General features: G+C 39.2%; 1 long non-coding RNA gene across 2 annotated transcripts in view; it reads left to right on the forward strand.

Annotated features, from left to right (window-relative positions):
- The window catches only part of LOC118926051 (uncharacterized), a 56,912-nt gene that overhangs the window by 3,174 nt on the left and 37,340 nt on the right, over positions 1-16,398 (forward strand). Inside the window, exons 2-6 of one of the 2 annotated variants that reach the window (XR_008999390.1) lie at positions 72-151; positions 8,099-8,290; positions 9,013-10,767; positions 11,041-11,137; positions 11,849-13,142. This is a non-coding gene — a long non-coding RNA (uncharacterized LOC118926051). The remainder of the gene's footprint in view (positions 1-71; positions 152-8,098; positions 8,291-9,012; positions 10,768-11,040; positions 11,138-11,848; positions 13,143-16,398) is intronic. The other variant, XR_008999391.1, reaches the window with a different exon arrangement.

A 16,398-nucleotide genomic window follows, 5' to 3' on the forward strand; every position in this document is an offset into this window, starting at 1 on the left:
TATAATATAGTAAACAATTTACTGTTTCAAGGATTGTGTGAAATCTATTTGTTTTCTTTTTATATAGCAAGTGATTTTTTTTCCTGTCTCATTGAGAAAGATTTCCAACAGCTGAGAAAACCATAGCATAGCTACCGAGTTGTCTTCCCAGGTGAGTGATGGCTAGAACAGTCTTATTCTTGTGGGTGAAGGTGACTGTGATTTAAGAAAACTGGAAAAGAAAAGGCCTCATTTCAGAGAAATGCCTGTGCTGAACTCAAGTGACTCAAGATGGAGAAATGGTCAGCTAAGCAATAGCCATGACTATAAGAGTTTAAGTTACAAAGAAAACTGGTTTAAAATAAGTGACTGAGGGTTGGCAACAAACGGGCCAGAGCCGACCGATGACAGCACTCTTCGTTCAGCCATGCTTGTCAGCCTGCCACGCTGCATTCTTCTCACATTCCTGGAGAGTCGCCTCCCAGCTGCCAGGGTCCCTCCACCTTTCCACTCCCTTCTGCCCTGTGGCTTGGAAGGGCTGGAGTTTGAATGGAGTATTTTGGTTACTTCCCCTCACTGTAGCTCAGTAGAAATGATACAAGGATGAAGGCCCCCTTTGTTTAATTTCTCTAATCTAGAAGTTGATCTAATTCATTAGGAAACTATCCAGCCACAGATTAGCAGGTGAAAAGAGTAGATCTGGCCTTGGAAAATAAAACTTTTGCAAAGAATATATTAATAGGAATATATTAATGAACATGGACAATGGACCTTTACCTTATACCACTATACCTGTATGTGTATTTCACTGGTTGCTTACACATTATGTGCTTACTCTGGTAGACCCTTGTCATACAAAGGCAAAAAGAGCAACATAGATACAAGCAGTGATAGAGTAGCTGAATAGTGGTATCCAGAGATGTTAGGTCCTAATGCCTGGACAGATGTGTTAAATTAAGGATTTTGAGATGGCAAGATTATCCTGGATTATACACTGTCAAGGCAAGTGCAAGTGTTTTTGCAAGAGAGAGGCAGAGGAGACTTGACACAGGTATGAGGCAGCAGCAGTGTTATTAGGGCGGCAAAGATGGGAGTGATATGGCCACAGCCCTAGGAATGTGGACAGCCACCAGAAGCCGGAAGAATCAAGGACCAGATTCCCTTCAGAGCCTCCTAAGGCGGTGTGGCCCTGCTAACAACTTGATTTCAGCCCAGGGGTAACTGAGTTCAGACTTTTAGCCTCCAGAACCGTGGAAGAATTAGTTTTTGTTGTTTTAGGTCATCTAAGTTTGTGGTAACTTATCACAGCAACCATAGGAAACTAATGTAAATTATAATAGAATGACAATTTTAATAGTGGGATAGACAGAGTGCAAATAGAAAGGCTTCACAGAAGACCCAACATTTTACCTTTTTCTGGAAGGAAGACAAGATTTTTAAGAAATTTAACTTCTCTATTGAAGTATAGTTGATATGCAATATTTTATTGGTTTCAAATATAAAACATAGTGATTTAACGGTTGTATAGGTTATTAAATGCTCACCCCCAACTAGTGTGGTTACTATCTGTCAACATAGAAAGATGTTACAGGACCATTGACTATATTCTCTATGCTGTACATTCATCCCCATGACTAATTTACATTGTGATTGAGATTTCATGCCTCTTTATCCTCTTTACCTATTTTACCCATCCACTCAATCCCCTTCCTCATAGTAACCACCAGTCACTCCTCAGTGTCAATGAGTCTGTTGCTGTTTTTTCCCTTTTGTTTTGTTTTGTTTTTAGATTCCACATAAAAGTGAAATCATATGGTATTTGTCTTTCTCCACCTGGCTTATTTAACTTAGCATAATACCCTATAGGTCCATTCATGTTGTTACAAATGGCAGGATTATTTCTTTTTATGACTGAATAATATTCCTGTGTGTGTATACACCACATCTTTATCCATTTATCTATTGAAAGATACTTTTGTTACTTACATATCTTGGCTATTGTAAATAATGTGGCAGTAAATATAGGGGTGCATATATCTTTTCAAATCAGAGATTTTTGTTTTCTTCAGGTAAATTCATAGAAGTGGAATTACTGGGTCCACTCATTGCTGTACAGTATTTCTGTTTTTAGTTTATTGAGGAAGCTCCATACTGCTTTCTATAGTGGCTACACTAATTTTACCCCCAACAGTGTAGGAGGGTACCCTTTCCTCCATATCCTCACCAACACTTGTTATTTCTTGAGGAAGACTAAAGATTGACCAAGGGAAAAAGGGGCCTCCAAAATGGGTTGAAGAAGTTAAAGGTATAAATTCACTAGGGTTAGGGAGAACTTGACAATCTGGGGAAGTATTTTTCTTTTATTTAGCAAACACTTCCATCTCTTACTGTGTATAAGGTGTATGTTTAAGATATATTCTCGCTTAATCTTCAACAACATTTTTTAGATGAAGACACTGAATCACTGTAGTTAATAACTCGTCCAGGTGGACAGTGGGTTTAGGTGCATGGCCCTCAGCCTCTGCGCTATGCTACCTTACTGTTCAGCCTCAGCCACAGCCTCAAGAAGGGGATGTCAGGTGTAGCTGGACTAGCAGGAGTGGGCCACGTGATGTAGGTCATGTGCAAAAGAGTTAGATGCACTGTATGGATACAGTGGAGCCAGAGGGGAATTTGGCTGACATGGCTATTGCTTTAGAAAGGTCATTTTCAGGATGAATTATGGGGGGCTGAGGTAAGAGAAAGAAGGAATCTAATGCAATAGATACACCAGAGGAGAGAAGCTGCTGGCATGATAAGGGCTGTGGCAGTGGTGAAGAGGAGGTATATGAATTTGAAAAACTTAATTAACAGGACCTGGCAATTGAGTACATGAAGGGAAAGGAGAAGGGGGAAGATAAGCTGTGGAAAAATATGTCCAGGGATGTTACCAAACTGAGTCAAGCTATTTGCCCACTCGCATTGGAAAGCCAAACACCAAAGCACTGGTCTTTTGCAAAGAGAAAATTTTATTGCAAGGTGCCAGAGCAAGGAGATGGGGAGCTAGCTCAAATTTGCCTCTAGCTCAGATGGGGTGCAGGATTTATCAGGTGTATGCCTATTCAGCAGGGGCCAGCATAATGAACAAAGCTGGGGAAGGATTTTCTTACATGCCTGTGGAGCAAAACATACATTGCATGTTCAAAAAATGGTGGCTAAACCTTGCCCAGAGGCAGAGATTTTACTATGGTAGTGAAGGAAAGGTGACCAGAGGCCATCTGAAACTGTTTTTGCACAAGTCTCCAGTCCAGTCGGTCTGTGCACAGTTGCAGCCTCCCACAGCTCCCTGAATTCCTACTGTCTTGGGGGAAAAAAAAATCCTTGGCAGATTTTGTTACTATTATTCATTTCGGTGTCCTCAGCCTAGAGTTTCAGTGACAGCTAACATCACCTCCATCCAAACCCTCAAATTCATTTCTTCCCACCTCTGTCCTGTGTGTATTCCACCAATAAGATCTTGTTATTTCTTCATTATAGTTTTTGTTTCAAACTCCCTTCGTTTTTATTCTTATGCCACTCAGTCCTTATGACTACATGTGTGAGTTATTTTAAGAGCAGTAACATTTTAAGATAGCCTAAGATCCAGAGAATCCATCTTTGCATTTCCTCTTACATCTCTTAGCATTACCCCCTTCCCCCCAACCCACCCCCCTCAGCCACCCCCATTCAGTTGGTGGCCTTGACCCTGGGGAGAAATGGTATTGCAGAATAGGGGGAAAAGGCTCTTGGGTGTCAGGAACCTAGGGTCTAAGGAGACTTAGGTCTCCAATAACAGCAAATTTGTGTTGGTACAGGAGCAAGAATTCCCTGTACCCAGAAAGATTCTCCTTTTAGGGTAGGGGCAAGAGGGAGAATTGGAAGGAAAGCTTGAGGGAAATTGGGGTGCTTATCTGAGACAGGGGTGTGCACCTTAGTTTTCTTCTAGACTGAGCACTGGAGGAGTGGAGTGAAAAAAAAAAAAACCATAGGTTTGGGGGATTCAGATAAAACCTATGTCCTAGTGTCATGTAGCCGCCCAAATTCCCTGAGTACTAGAAATGGGTAAGTGGAAATGACTGAGATGGTAGCCTGGTAATGTTTTTGATCTAGCTCCTAGACTTTATTATGCCAAATCTCAAGAATGAATAAAAACTCTAGAGAGTGAATCTACAAAGAGTTTAAAGATCAGAATCTTTATTCTGGAATAGTTAAAACAATTATAGACAATTGTTTTTTTTATATAATTGTAAAAAATAAACAAAAAAAAGGAGTGAGAATTTTGTTGTTGTTTAGAGGGGTGTATATTGTCATTTTCCTAATCCTGGAATCAGACGCATTGGCTTGGAATGCCTTTGATTCCATATGGTCCAAGGCACCCATGTAATGCTGTCTCACTGGCAAGCAAAGGTGTGGCCTCAAACAGAAATCAGCCTCTGCTTCCAGGCTCAAGTGCCGCAGAGCATTTCCTAATGCATAACTTCCAGTCCCAACACCAGCATTTCAGCCACGTAGCAACATTTTACTAAATGCAGAGTTATCTCAACTTTATCAGTGGAACTTTATCAGCATTTCAGCCATGTAGCAACATTTTACTAGAGGCAGAGTTATCTCAACTTTATCAGTGGAAAAGCCAGAGAAAAGTAAATAAATAACTATTTGAAAGTCAGGTCGATCAACTCTTAAACTACCAGCCACTTTTTTTTGTATTTGGAAGGAAAAAGAAAGAAAGCAAAAAAAAGCCTAAGCTGAATTTATCCTCAAGACCCTTTACAATTTGTCCTCACGATCCAGAAAATACAGTTCTAACTAGATGCTAAAAATTGAATAACGAGGCAACAAAGGCCCAAGAAAAGGCCCCAATACTGACATATGTGGTTCTCATCCAAACTTGTCAGCTTTTTTCTTTACCTCTGGAAAGTCTCACTACTTTTTCTCCCCATTAAAAAAAAAAGTGCTACTTGGAACAAAGTTCAGGGGTCTTGCGAATTTCCATTTTGTTGAGAACTGTTAACAATTTTCTTGTTTGGGGGGAGGCGGTGTCCTCTGGTGACTGGAGAAGGGAGGCTGGGTGCATATTTTGACTTTGTTACCAATGGCTAGTGACCTTGACCATTCTGAGGCCATATTTTCTGTGCTTGGTGCTCCCTTTAAATCCCCCGGCGATTTCCAATGACGGCAGTCAATTTCCAAAGAAAGCAGAAATGTGTTGTGGTATTTAAAGCCTTAAAGCCTTGTTCTACCTGTCTTATTGGTTTAATCTTTACACAGAATTTGACTACATCAGTATAATTTATTTCTTTCATTAGAGGGAAAAACATACAGGCGGGCAAAAGTCAATAGCTGTGAAATTAAGAAGAATCCATGCAAACGCTGAAAATAGTGAACGGTCATCATTTTCACTGCAAGCTAGTACAACACTTAAAAAAAAAAATCTTTGGTTTAGTTTTCTTTCCTAATAAGGGCTACCATTCAGTAACATTAAATGTTCATTATTTGGAAAATCACTCCCAAATGAAATTTAAGGTAAATACAGTATATTTTCATAAGCTGGAAAGAAGAGGATTTGTTACTTTGCTTGATAACAAATGAATTTGTTTAAAGATATGAATGACAGTATCTTTAAATACAGCTAATGTAAGACCCAAATAATTTTTGAACAATTTTGGAAGGTACACACAGGTCAAAACAAATATTTTTATCTGAATATATTCTAAAGACTGCTTTTTTTATGAACTTTTAAACATTCAGGCATTTCACTGACTTGTATTTATGGAATAATAGCACTTTGAAAGCAGCTGATGAAATTAACATTGTTTTCTTGCATCTCTTGTTAGTTTTCCTTCACCACAAGCTACATCTCTCTTTTTTCTCATCTTCAGAATTTTGTAAATAGGAATCGTAGAAGTTGAAAATGGAAAAAAGAAATAGATAAAGTGGAATAAAGGAAATGATTAAGTGTGTCTCTCAGGGTCAAAGGATAAACACATTTAAGGGCTTGTGCATCCTTTCATTATTCAATCATTTACCGATTTAACACTGCAAAATTCTTTCTTGGCTGATATACAGAGGAGCCAAAGTTAAGTTAGACCCACATCTTGTCTCCCAGGACTTTAGAAACCAACAGAGGAAACATGACATATACTTAGAAAGCTCTAAAAGTCTAGAATGTAGGAGTTTGTTTTGCTCACAGCTATAGCCCCAGGTAGTGCCTGACACAAGGTGGGGGCTCAATAAATATTCTTTGGATGAATGCATAATACAAGGCAGAGAAGTTTGAGCCATTTAAGAACTGTAACCAAGGCGAAATCGGTAATAGGAGGGACAGGTATCTTCCAGCATCTCTGATGTTATCTATATAACTTACAGATAATTTAGCCGACAGGTCATGAATCTACTGTGCATTGCTGTTTTTCAAAGCTATCAACTTCTTGCTCTTCCATCCTCCTCAAGTAAGATCATGGATGCATTGTTAATGAACACATTGCTTGACACACTGGCCTCAGGGAAGTGAGCAAGTTAGATTAAATGAGGGTGGGGACAAATATACAAGATCTTTTTAGATAACAGAATGATTTGATGTGTACACTGGCCCATCAAACCTCTAACTTCATAGGTATCATAGCCCAGGAGGGAGACCTAAAGGAGAAAAATTAAGTAAATAATAGAGGTGGTAGACAAATACGAAAATTGTTAAGACGACATGAATGACTAGAGTTTGAGAAACGGGAAGGAAGATGATTAAGATCATTTTAGCTTTACTGTTTTATTATTTAAATTAACTTCAAAAAATTTGCCCTCTCCCAATCTAAATAATTTAAAACCTAGTTCATATTCTTGAATCCTCTGAATGTTTCTCAACGAGTTTCTGAATAGTTGACTAAATATACATAGCATCTGTCTTGGGGTGTTTTGTTTTATTTTGTTTTTTACAGGGACTTCTTTATGAAGTAATTATGACTCTTAAAAAGTGGTGTTGCTGCTAAAGGTTTCATCAGTAGGAAACAAAATGAGATAAATAAAATGTATTATCTACAGTTACAAAGCCAAACTGACTTATCTTAAAGGACTTTTTTAAAAAAAGATATGACATTAGGACCTATTCATGGTTAGACAATCTTTGCTTTTTAAATGGTGGAGGCTGTCAAAGGTAGTCTTTCTAATGTTCTAGGCAAAATAAACATTGTCAATCATCTGTGGATCCCACCAGCACTTAAATAAAGTATATTATTTTTTGAAATTTAGAAGTATGAATGTTAAGGATGGCGGTACAGTATCATTACAAAGTCTACTTGGAATTATTCCTTAATGCAGATTGTTGATTCTTGAAATAACCTTATGCAAAATATTCAGAATCATGACACCTTGATTTCCTCTAGTTCTTGGTCATAGACATCGATATGTGTCAACATCATTTAATACACTCAACTACTATGAATCAAGAAACAAGGCCTCATGCAATGGAAACTATCATTTCTTTGAAGGCATTTTTAAAATCCACCTCTGTCCTTTCAACAATTTCATTATTTTTGGAAATGATATTAGGCATCTTTGATGCCAGCATTATTAACATTACCATTTTAAACAAGCCTTTACTAATGTAGTTTTATTGGATTTCATTTTGTTAATCTCTTTCCATAACATTAAATAACTTCTATATCACTTTAGTGAAAGCATATTGTGATGTTGTATAATGTACTGTAATCTATTTAACTAGTTCCTTATTGTTTATCTGATACTTAGTTCCATTTTTTCCTATTATAGCGTTGAAATGAGCATCTTTGTCAAGTTAAATATTTATTTACATGCTTGAATAATTCATTAGTATAAATCCTGAAAGTGTAGTCCCTAGGAAAAGTGTATACAAATTTATAAGACTTTTGATAGATTACACAGAACTGATATAAAAATGTATGTTTGTTCGCATATTTATTACAATGTTTACAGTCCCTGGAGAGGTTAGACAAATAATTTAACTCATTGAATAGCCCTCCTTACACCTCATTTAATTTCCAAAACCCTCATTATTGCCAAGATGAGACATCTTAGAAGAAATCAGCAAACTTTGGCTCTTAAACGGATCCTACATATCATCTTATTCTAGAGTTGAAGAACTGATACTGAAGCCTCAACACATCTGTTCACAGTCATGACTGACAAGGAGCAGAGCCAATCTGATCCTGGCCCCGGCTGCTCTTGTCTCCTCCCAAGATGATCAGAGAAGTTGAAGTTGCTCTTTGGATATTCAAGTAACACTGAGAATTTGGGTTCAAGGAAGTTAAACAGACTCTAATGTGTAAGTATCAAGCTGATATTAACAAGATAGATTATTTAAAAATCATTTTGCAATTAAAATGTTCAGCTCAGAAAAGCTTTCTGGTTTATTATCTGGTAATTTAATACCAATAGCTACCAAGTGCTGTGTAATTCCACTCAAAGCTGATTATATTTATTACCTAATAATCAAAATAGCTATACTGCTTTTTCTAAGACATGTTCATTATAAAAACAATAATAAGCAAAGTGAAAATCATGTATAATTGCACCAACCAAAGATAATTACTCCAAACTTTTGGTATATATCTTTATCATCTTTTACATATTTATACTTTATGTGATCTATCTAGAGAGCATACAAAATATCATACTGTTTTATAATCTTTTTTCCCACATGCCATTGACACTTTTTCGTGTTAATAAATATCGATCTATGTTGTAATTTGTGATGTCCACGTGGTCTTTTATTGTACCATAATTCATTTAACCAACCTCTGATGGACATTAGGATTGTTTAGAGTTTTTAACTAGTCTAAACAATGCAGCAGTAAGTAATCTTTTAAATAGTTGTTTAAATATATCTAATAAGTAAATTGCTTTTGTTTTGGGAAATGTTACATGTAGTTTTATTTCCTAGAGATTCACAATGTATTTTCAAGCAAATATTTATTGAACACCTACCAACTGTGTTAGTGCTGAGATTAAATTCTTACAGTGAATTCTAAATTTAAAAAATTTAAGGTTTCTATGGAAAAATGAAAATTCCTGTGGCCAGGATTCTCACCTGTCCCTGGTTGGCTAGCTCACTACACAGGTGTGGGCAATACTTCATTATTGACTCTATATAAAAGAGCTCTGCGGGCGACACAGTTGTATGGCTGCAAGGCTGCAGGAGAGCAGAGGCTGGAGTGGTGGCAGCACCGAGGACAGAGGCCCAGAGGACAGCTGTGTGGGCAGAGGGGCCCAGAGGCAGAGACCAGCTTGCTGTATGCAGACTGGCTCTGAGTGAATGAGATTTGAGTGACTGACCTGCCACTATGGAAACGAACTTGAGTATAACCCTTTCACCCCAAGAACGTTCTACTGTCATTTACTTGGACACGCCAAGTCCATAGTGAACTTGCCTGGGGCTGAAACCCATTGGCAAGACAATGGGCAACAGTCGGCAGGGTTCATTGGTGACAAAAGAACAGGTTTCCCTCATGGGAGGAGTGTTTCAGCTGGCTGCACCTGTGGGTGGGGAGGCACTTGAATGTCCCCCTGGACATGTGGTACTGGGAAGGGGTGGAGGGCTGGGATCCACCCCAAGAGAAAGCTGCCTGAAATGGCGTCACTATGAAGTGCTGTGGTCCGAGAAGAAGCAGCACGAGAAGCAGCATCACACAGGCTGCCAGGTGCTGTGGGGCAGGTGGGGGATGCAGTGGAGCCGTCAGCCCCAGAAATGAAGGAGCGGAGGTCTGACGAACAAGTGGGGTGGAGGCCCTGCCAGTGCCGGAGGCATCGGCCCCACCTCGGTGGAGACCCTGCCTGGTTGAAAGCTGGTGGAAAGCCAGAAGGACTCAGCAACCATGGGTTCTTCCAGGAGAGGTGCAGCCCCCTCCTCAGGCTGTGGAGCCCTCCATGCTCTGCTTCTACGCTCAGGCTCAAGCACAAAAGGAAATACAGTCTGCTTCTCGAAGGAAGAATTTAAAGGGTCCTGTGAAGGCCGCGAGAACCCAGATGTGGGTTGGTTTGAAAAGGCAGGAGCAGACAGAAAGAAATTGGACTTGATCTGTGGCAGTTAAGACCGGAGCAGCGGTTCTGGCTGCTGAGGATGAAGCAGAAGGCAGAGATAAAGCAACAAGATCGGCCTGTGTGTCTGCAAGACTTTCTGCTGGAGAGGCTGGAGAAGGTGGGTATTGTCAGGCCCACCCTTAGTCCTTTTGGTTAACTCCTTGGAGTAGAATTGGTTTGAATACAGCCAGGATGACCACTTGGTGGCAGTGGATCTCCTCAGGCTTGAGGGTTATTATAATTTTTTAGAACTGGTTTGAATATGCAATGGATCTCCTCAGGTTTGAGGGTTATCATAATTTGTTGTAATTTTTGTTATTTGTATATTGTCGTAGCCTCTGTTGTTCTGGAATTTGGTCACAATGCTTCTGCTTTCTCGCACAAGGACCATTGTAGAGGATTGAGGGCACATAGATTGAGAGGAGAGAATCCTGGAGGGGTGCGGTATGGATAAAATGAAAGTTCCTATGGCCAGGATTCTCACCTGGCCCTGGTTGGCTAGCTCACTACACAGGTGTGGGCAATACGTTGTTATTGACTCTATAAAGAGCTCTTCCCAGTGCTCTGGGCGACACAGTAGCATGGCTGCAGGAGAGCAGAGCAGAGGCTGGAGTGGTGGCAGTGCCGAGAACAGAGGCCCAGAGGCAGAGACCGGCTTGCTGCATGCAGACTGGCTCTGAGTGGATGGGATTTTAGTAATTGACCTGCCACTATGGAAATAAAGTTGGGTGTAACCCTTTCACACCAAGAACATTCTACTGTCATTTCTGTGGACACACTGAATCCATAGTGAACTTGCCCAGGGCTGAAACCCATTGGCAAGACAGTTTCCCAAACATTTTTTTTAAATCATGGAGCCCCTCTATCCCCATTTTTTTAAAAAAGAAAATCTGCTAGTGTTGCATTAGTCTTATTAGAGCAAAGGTTGGAAAATGCTAACCTTGTCTGTCTTGTTGAAAACTATTAAGTGCCTGTACCTACCTGTTGCTTTTTCAGGGACTGAAAATATCTCAGGAATTATGTAGAGGAAGACATGTTTTAGGCATTTCAGAAGAACACATCTTTGATCTAAATGGCCAGATTAACTTCCAGAGTAAGTAGTATTTTGGTGTGAATATTTTGGTGGAATGCTGGAGTTTTGTTTTATTTTTCAAATAGTATTCATATCAGCATATCTAACAGGATTATTGAACATAAAAGGAGAATATGGGCTGTAAAGTCGTTTTGGGCTCAGCAGTGGATTTGTTGAAGGAGAGGCATGAATTTGCATGGGGAAAGAAAAAGTGTGGAGAACATCAGACAGGTGGAATTATTGAAGGGGATTAAGGATGGAGGTTTTGAAGATTGTATAGCAATATGTGAAATAATTAAAATAAAATATTTAGTAGAAAAAGGATACAAAACACATTCATAATATGTAAAAACCAGTATGAAAAAAACTGGGGGACCAGAGGGAGTGGGGAATCCAATAAAATCATGGCATTTGGGTTGGGGTGCTTTTTCCCTCATCTCTAATTGTCGTTTTCATTTTTATTTTTAAAATATATAACAAAATTGAAAAGAGAAGAAATACTAAAGGATCAGACAAAATTAGAAGAGAGGCTTATGGAGGAGGAGGAAGATAGTGGTTGAGTCGAACAAAGGCAACAAATAGATTAAAGAGAAACAGGGTAGAAGAGAGAACATTGCGTTTGTCCTGGAGGAGATCATTAATGGCTCAAGTGCTGTGAAGTGGACAAAAGCCAGTCTGTAGTGGGGTCAGATGAGAGAACCAGAGAAGAATAATTTTTTTTTTTTTTTTTAGGACCTGGGATCATAATAATTCACTTAAAGGTCCCCCCCAGCCACTGTTACTTTAGTTCTGGTTTTATCACATTGGGATTTTGCCTATATCAGTTTTTTCCAGGAGGTGATAAATGAAAACCTTAAAAAAAGAAATCCTGTGAGTAAGTTTCTTTGCCCTTACATTTGAACTGAATAATAAAGAAACGGTAAATTCTTTCTGAGCTGAGCTAGAAATGCTACCATATAGAAATCTTAATAATATACTCTGTGCATGCCATTTAAAAACAGAAGAACTTGGTCGCCCAAGGTCATTTCAGATGCCTTTTTTTCTAAGCGATTTGTGTATATTTTATCCATAAAAGACAAATTATTATGAAAGGACATGAAATATAGGTTTAAGAAACCTAAAGAACAAAGTGCATTCTTTGCTCTTTGAATTTCTTAATATTAAGTTCTTAAGACTCCTGCGGCTTACCTTCAAACAAGCAACCTTGAAACTACTCCACAAGACCTGGTTAAAGGACAAACCAAAGAGTTTTCACTTATTAAAAAAAAAAATAGCACACGGGAGGGAGAACGTTCAAGTCTTCCAGTATCCATACTTATTAACTGAATTGAATGCCTGTGGTGAGTCTCCTGGGAGCACACGGTAGCAGCCTCTTTATATTACAGCTCAGCCAGAAGCATTTATTCCCTTGTAATTAAGGCCAAGGGCGCAACCAGTGATGCGAATGGAAGCAATTATGTGGATTATTCAGTTCCCTCAGCGTTTCTCAGGAGTTTATATGTTTGTGGCTTTGCTTGTTTGAAATTCCTGCATATCCCTGGATTCTCTGGGTCCTTGAGGTCCAGCCTCGGATTATAACAATAGCTAATACTTACACAGCACTTACTATATGCAGTGACTGTCTGGGTGTCTTTAGATATAATATCCTTTCGAAACTCTGCAGGGGTTAAGCATGAAGTGCAAAGACCCCTGAGATGAGGTTCAAATGCAAGGAGTTCGTCCCTGAAGTGGTCCTAGGAGTGGCTTGTATGCACTGGGAAAGCAGGAAAGAAAGGAAGTTGGGCAGAGGAAGGGTGCTTCTCAGGCCCCAGGCCCTTGGGGGCAGCCTCAGCCAGTGCCGCAGGGCACTATGGGGTGTAGGCTAGGAAAGGCAGTGTAGCTCCTGTCTTGCTGCACAGTTACTGCTTAACAACCAAAGGGTAGCCAGGAAGGCGTGTGTGATGTGGTGATGGTGGTGGGGAATCTATGAAGGAGAAGAGGTGCTTGCTGAAGGGGGTGGGACAGAAACCTACGTTGGCTGGTACAGGTAAGTGCTGTTCTCTCCAGGTGACAGTGGAGGCCACCAAGTCTTGCCCAATATCTCAAAGCTTAGGAGCAGCTGGGATTTGAACTCCTGCAGTTTGATTCCAAAAGCAATGTGCTCAAACCATTATGCCATCAGGGAAAGATTACAGTGAGCTATGGTATCATCAGTGTTCTACAGCTTCACAATGGGCCATGTAGCACAAACTATTTTGATTGTATTGAGTTTCTAAAAATGTTGAAGTATGTCTGAGGAGGAATCCATGAATAGTTTGTTAAATTAAGCCTCGGATACCCTAGCCCCCAAGCATAAGGAAAACTTTGGGCACAGACTGAAAAATTAGACAGTTGGTGTTCTTCAAAGAATGCTTTGCTCCCAAACCACTCTGGCAAGTGGAATCTGCCCAGCTCTCACAGAACTATGTAAAAAGTGACCGTACAAGTCCTTCTTAACAAGATGTATTCACACAGACCCTGTTTTTACATTAAGATGTCAGTTTAAAATGCTGACCTTTTTTCCTGCTCATCCTCCTCCTAATTTCCTATATTTTAAACAGTTTATTTTCTTCTCCAAGTAAAGTGATTGTTTTTTTTTTTTTTGGTGGAACACTGTTGTCTGAAACATTTAAGAATTTCTTAAAACTTTAAAGGAAGTCACTTTTATTTACTAAAGGAATTGTCTTTATTTTTAAAGACAATTTACATACTTGTTTTAAAAAAGAAGTATGTATAATACTAGTCTATTTTTTCCACTTGGTAAAAAGTGGCTTGAGAAAAGTAGAAGTTGTACAGTTATTTCCTGTGTGTTTTGGGTGATGGGGAAAATGCTCCTTTTTAAACTGATACCTGTGGAAGATGATGCTCTGTGGGTGCGTTGGACCCTGGCCTCTGTTGTGCCACCATGATTGTTGATCAAGGGAGTACAAGGGAGGGAGAGGCTTGAATGCTTGCAAGATTCTGAGAGCCTAGATAATAAAAGCTAACACTTCTATGGTGCATATTGTGTGCAAGGGATCATTAGAAGAATTTTGCATATATTGACTCCTTAAATTCGCCTAACAACTCTATAGGATAGGTACTATTATCTCCATTTTACAGAAGAGGAAACTTAACAGAAGATCACACAGCTGGTTAGTTGTGGAGCAGGGATTTGAGTCCAGGATATCTGCTTTCAGATTCCATTCTCCTACCCATTACCCTGCATGCCCATCTGAACTTTAGAGAATGTGCTAATAATGTTGCCAATAATGTTTTATTTCTGAATGCTCTGCAATTTGTTTTTAAAGAGACCTCTACTTTAACTTGGTAACAGCTAAGCTATAGGAGAAAACTTAAGTTCTGCTAGTTAGAAAAACTTACCAAAAGGTCTTAGAGTCGATATTAAATAGAATCTCCTTATACATGGTTGGAAACTTTGAAGAGAAAGAGGTGGCAGCCGGGCAGACGAGCTCTTGGTTCTGCATGTAGAAGATGGTTCTCCATGCCCATGGGGAGCTGGCACTGGCAGCAATTATATCACAGAGTCACTCTCAGCATGCAGCTGCTTGCTACAAATTAAACTGCTGGAACCAGATCTAGAGAGCTTCATGTTACCATGGTTTGTATGAAGCGTGCACATTAGTGTGATACATTTAGTCTTCAGAAACAGTTTAATTTCAAGTTAGCTTTCTCACCAAAAAGATAGTGTATGTTGGTATTACTTGTGGTTATTTCTTCATTTCCCCTAGTAAACAGTCACACACCTATTTCTTCTGTGACTAAAGCTGACCTTCCTACCCAGGTTGTGGTTTAGGGACAGGAGGGACACACAGGGGTTCACTTACTGCCCTCTAGGGGTGAGTGAGATCAAGACAGCTTATCTCTGAAACTCTCCTGTGGATTGCAGGGAGATACTGCCCTTACTCTTCTTCTAGAAACTCCCATGAATGACATTTGTCAAAAGGGGATGAGGTGAAAACGTTCTGAATTTCCCAAAACAATAATGGGATTTAATTAAAATTCCAAGCCAGTTCTTTTATAGTTACTCTGTGGTCAGAGAAGATAATAGTTTTGGTCCTGTGTTTCTCAAACAATCCCCCTCCACCTCAGCCACTAGATAGAAATCTGTCAAGGTTGTTTTAAAACTGTAAGTAGAGCTAACACAATGCGTTTGCCACATGCAGGGTATGATTCTAAGTGCTTCCTATATACTAACCTATTTATATATATACTAATCTACACAACAGTCCTGTGAGATGGCAAGTCTGATCATCTCATCTTATAAATAGGGGAGGCAAAAAACCTGTGACATATTTCTCACAGCACGTGAGTGATAGAACTGGATTTGAACCCAAGTATGTTGGCTTCATGGATTAACCTTGTAACCACTTCACTGCACAGCCTCTTTTATAGCTATGAAAGCAACATCAGAAGCCTAATTTAATGTAGAGGTTTGGCTAAAAATCTTTGAAATCTAACAGTGAAAAAAAATGACTGGCTTGGACACTTCAAAAATGTCAATAACATTATAGACAAGGAGAAAGGGTAGAAGGAGGGAGGGGAAAGAGAGAAAGGACTATTCCAGAGAAATGGCAATGAAATATAATGCCTGGTCCATGATTATACCCCAAGTATAAGAAACAAAACTATGGACAACTTTCTTGGGAAATTGAGGATATTTGAATATGACTATATTGCATATGATCCTTTTATTGTGGTGATATAGGAATATGTCCTTATTTTTAAGTGATACTTGATGAAGTATTTAGAGGTGAAATGTCATGCTACCAGCTAATTACTAACAAAACCGGGAAAAAAGCAAAAATATACATGAGAAAGAAAGAGAAATCAAACGCAGCAAAATGTTCAAAATTGGCAACACTAAGTAACTTTTAAACTTTTTTGTAGGTTTGGAATATTTAGAGTAAAAATTAGAGGGAAAATAAGCTTTAAGTCAAAATAGGAGCCAGCCAAGGATATAGCCAGTATCTGCCAGGACTATCCCAAGTCAGGTCAAATGAGAGAAGTGTGCTGGGGTTGGAATCCTCAGGCAGGCTTGTAAATCTGTAAATATGTGTTATGTGAGGTTGTGTGAGACATTAGAGCTTATGAATTAATGTCTTTCCATTAGTACTAGGTATGATGTGCATCAGGATGTTTTTTCAAAAAACACATTTCTGCCCAGTGGAAAATAAATAAAACAGGTTATAAAGCCCTTTAAACCAGGTCTAAAACTAAAAAACATCTGATTTCAGCCTTAGAATTATTCTGATTTTGTCATC

Source organism: Manis pentadactyla, chromosome 9 (assembly GCF_030020395.1).
Source record: "Manis pentadactyla isolate mManPen7 chromosome 9, mManPen7.hap1, whole genome shotgun sequence".
Taxonomy (NCBI): domain Eukaryota; kingdom Metazoa; phylum Chordata; class Mammalia; order Pholidota; family Manidae; genus Manis; species Manis pentadactyla.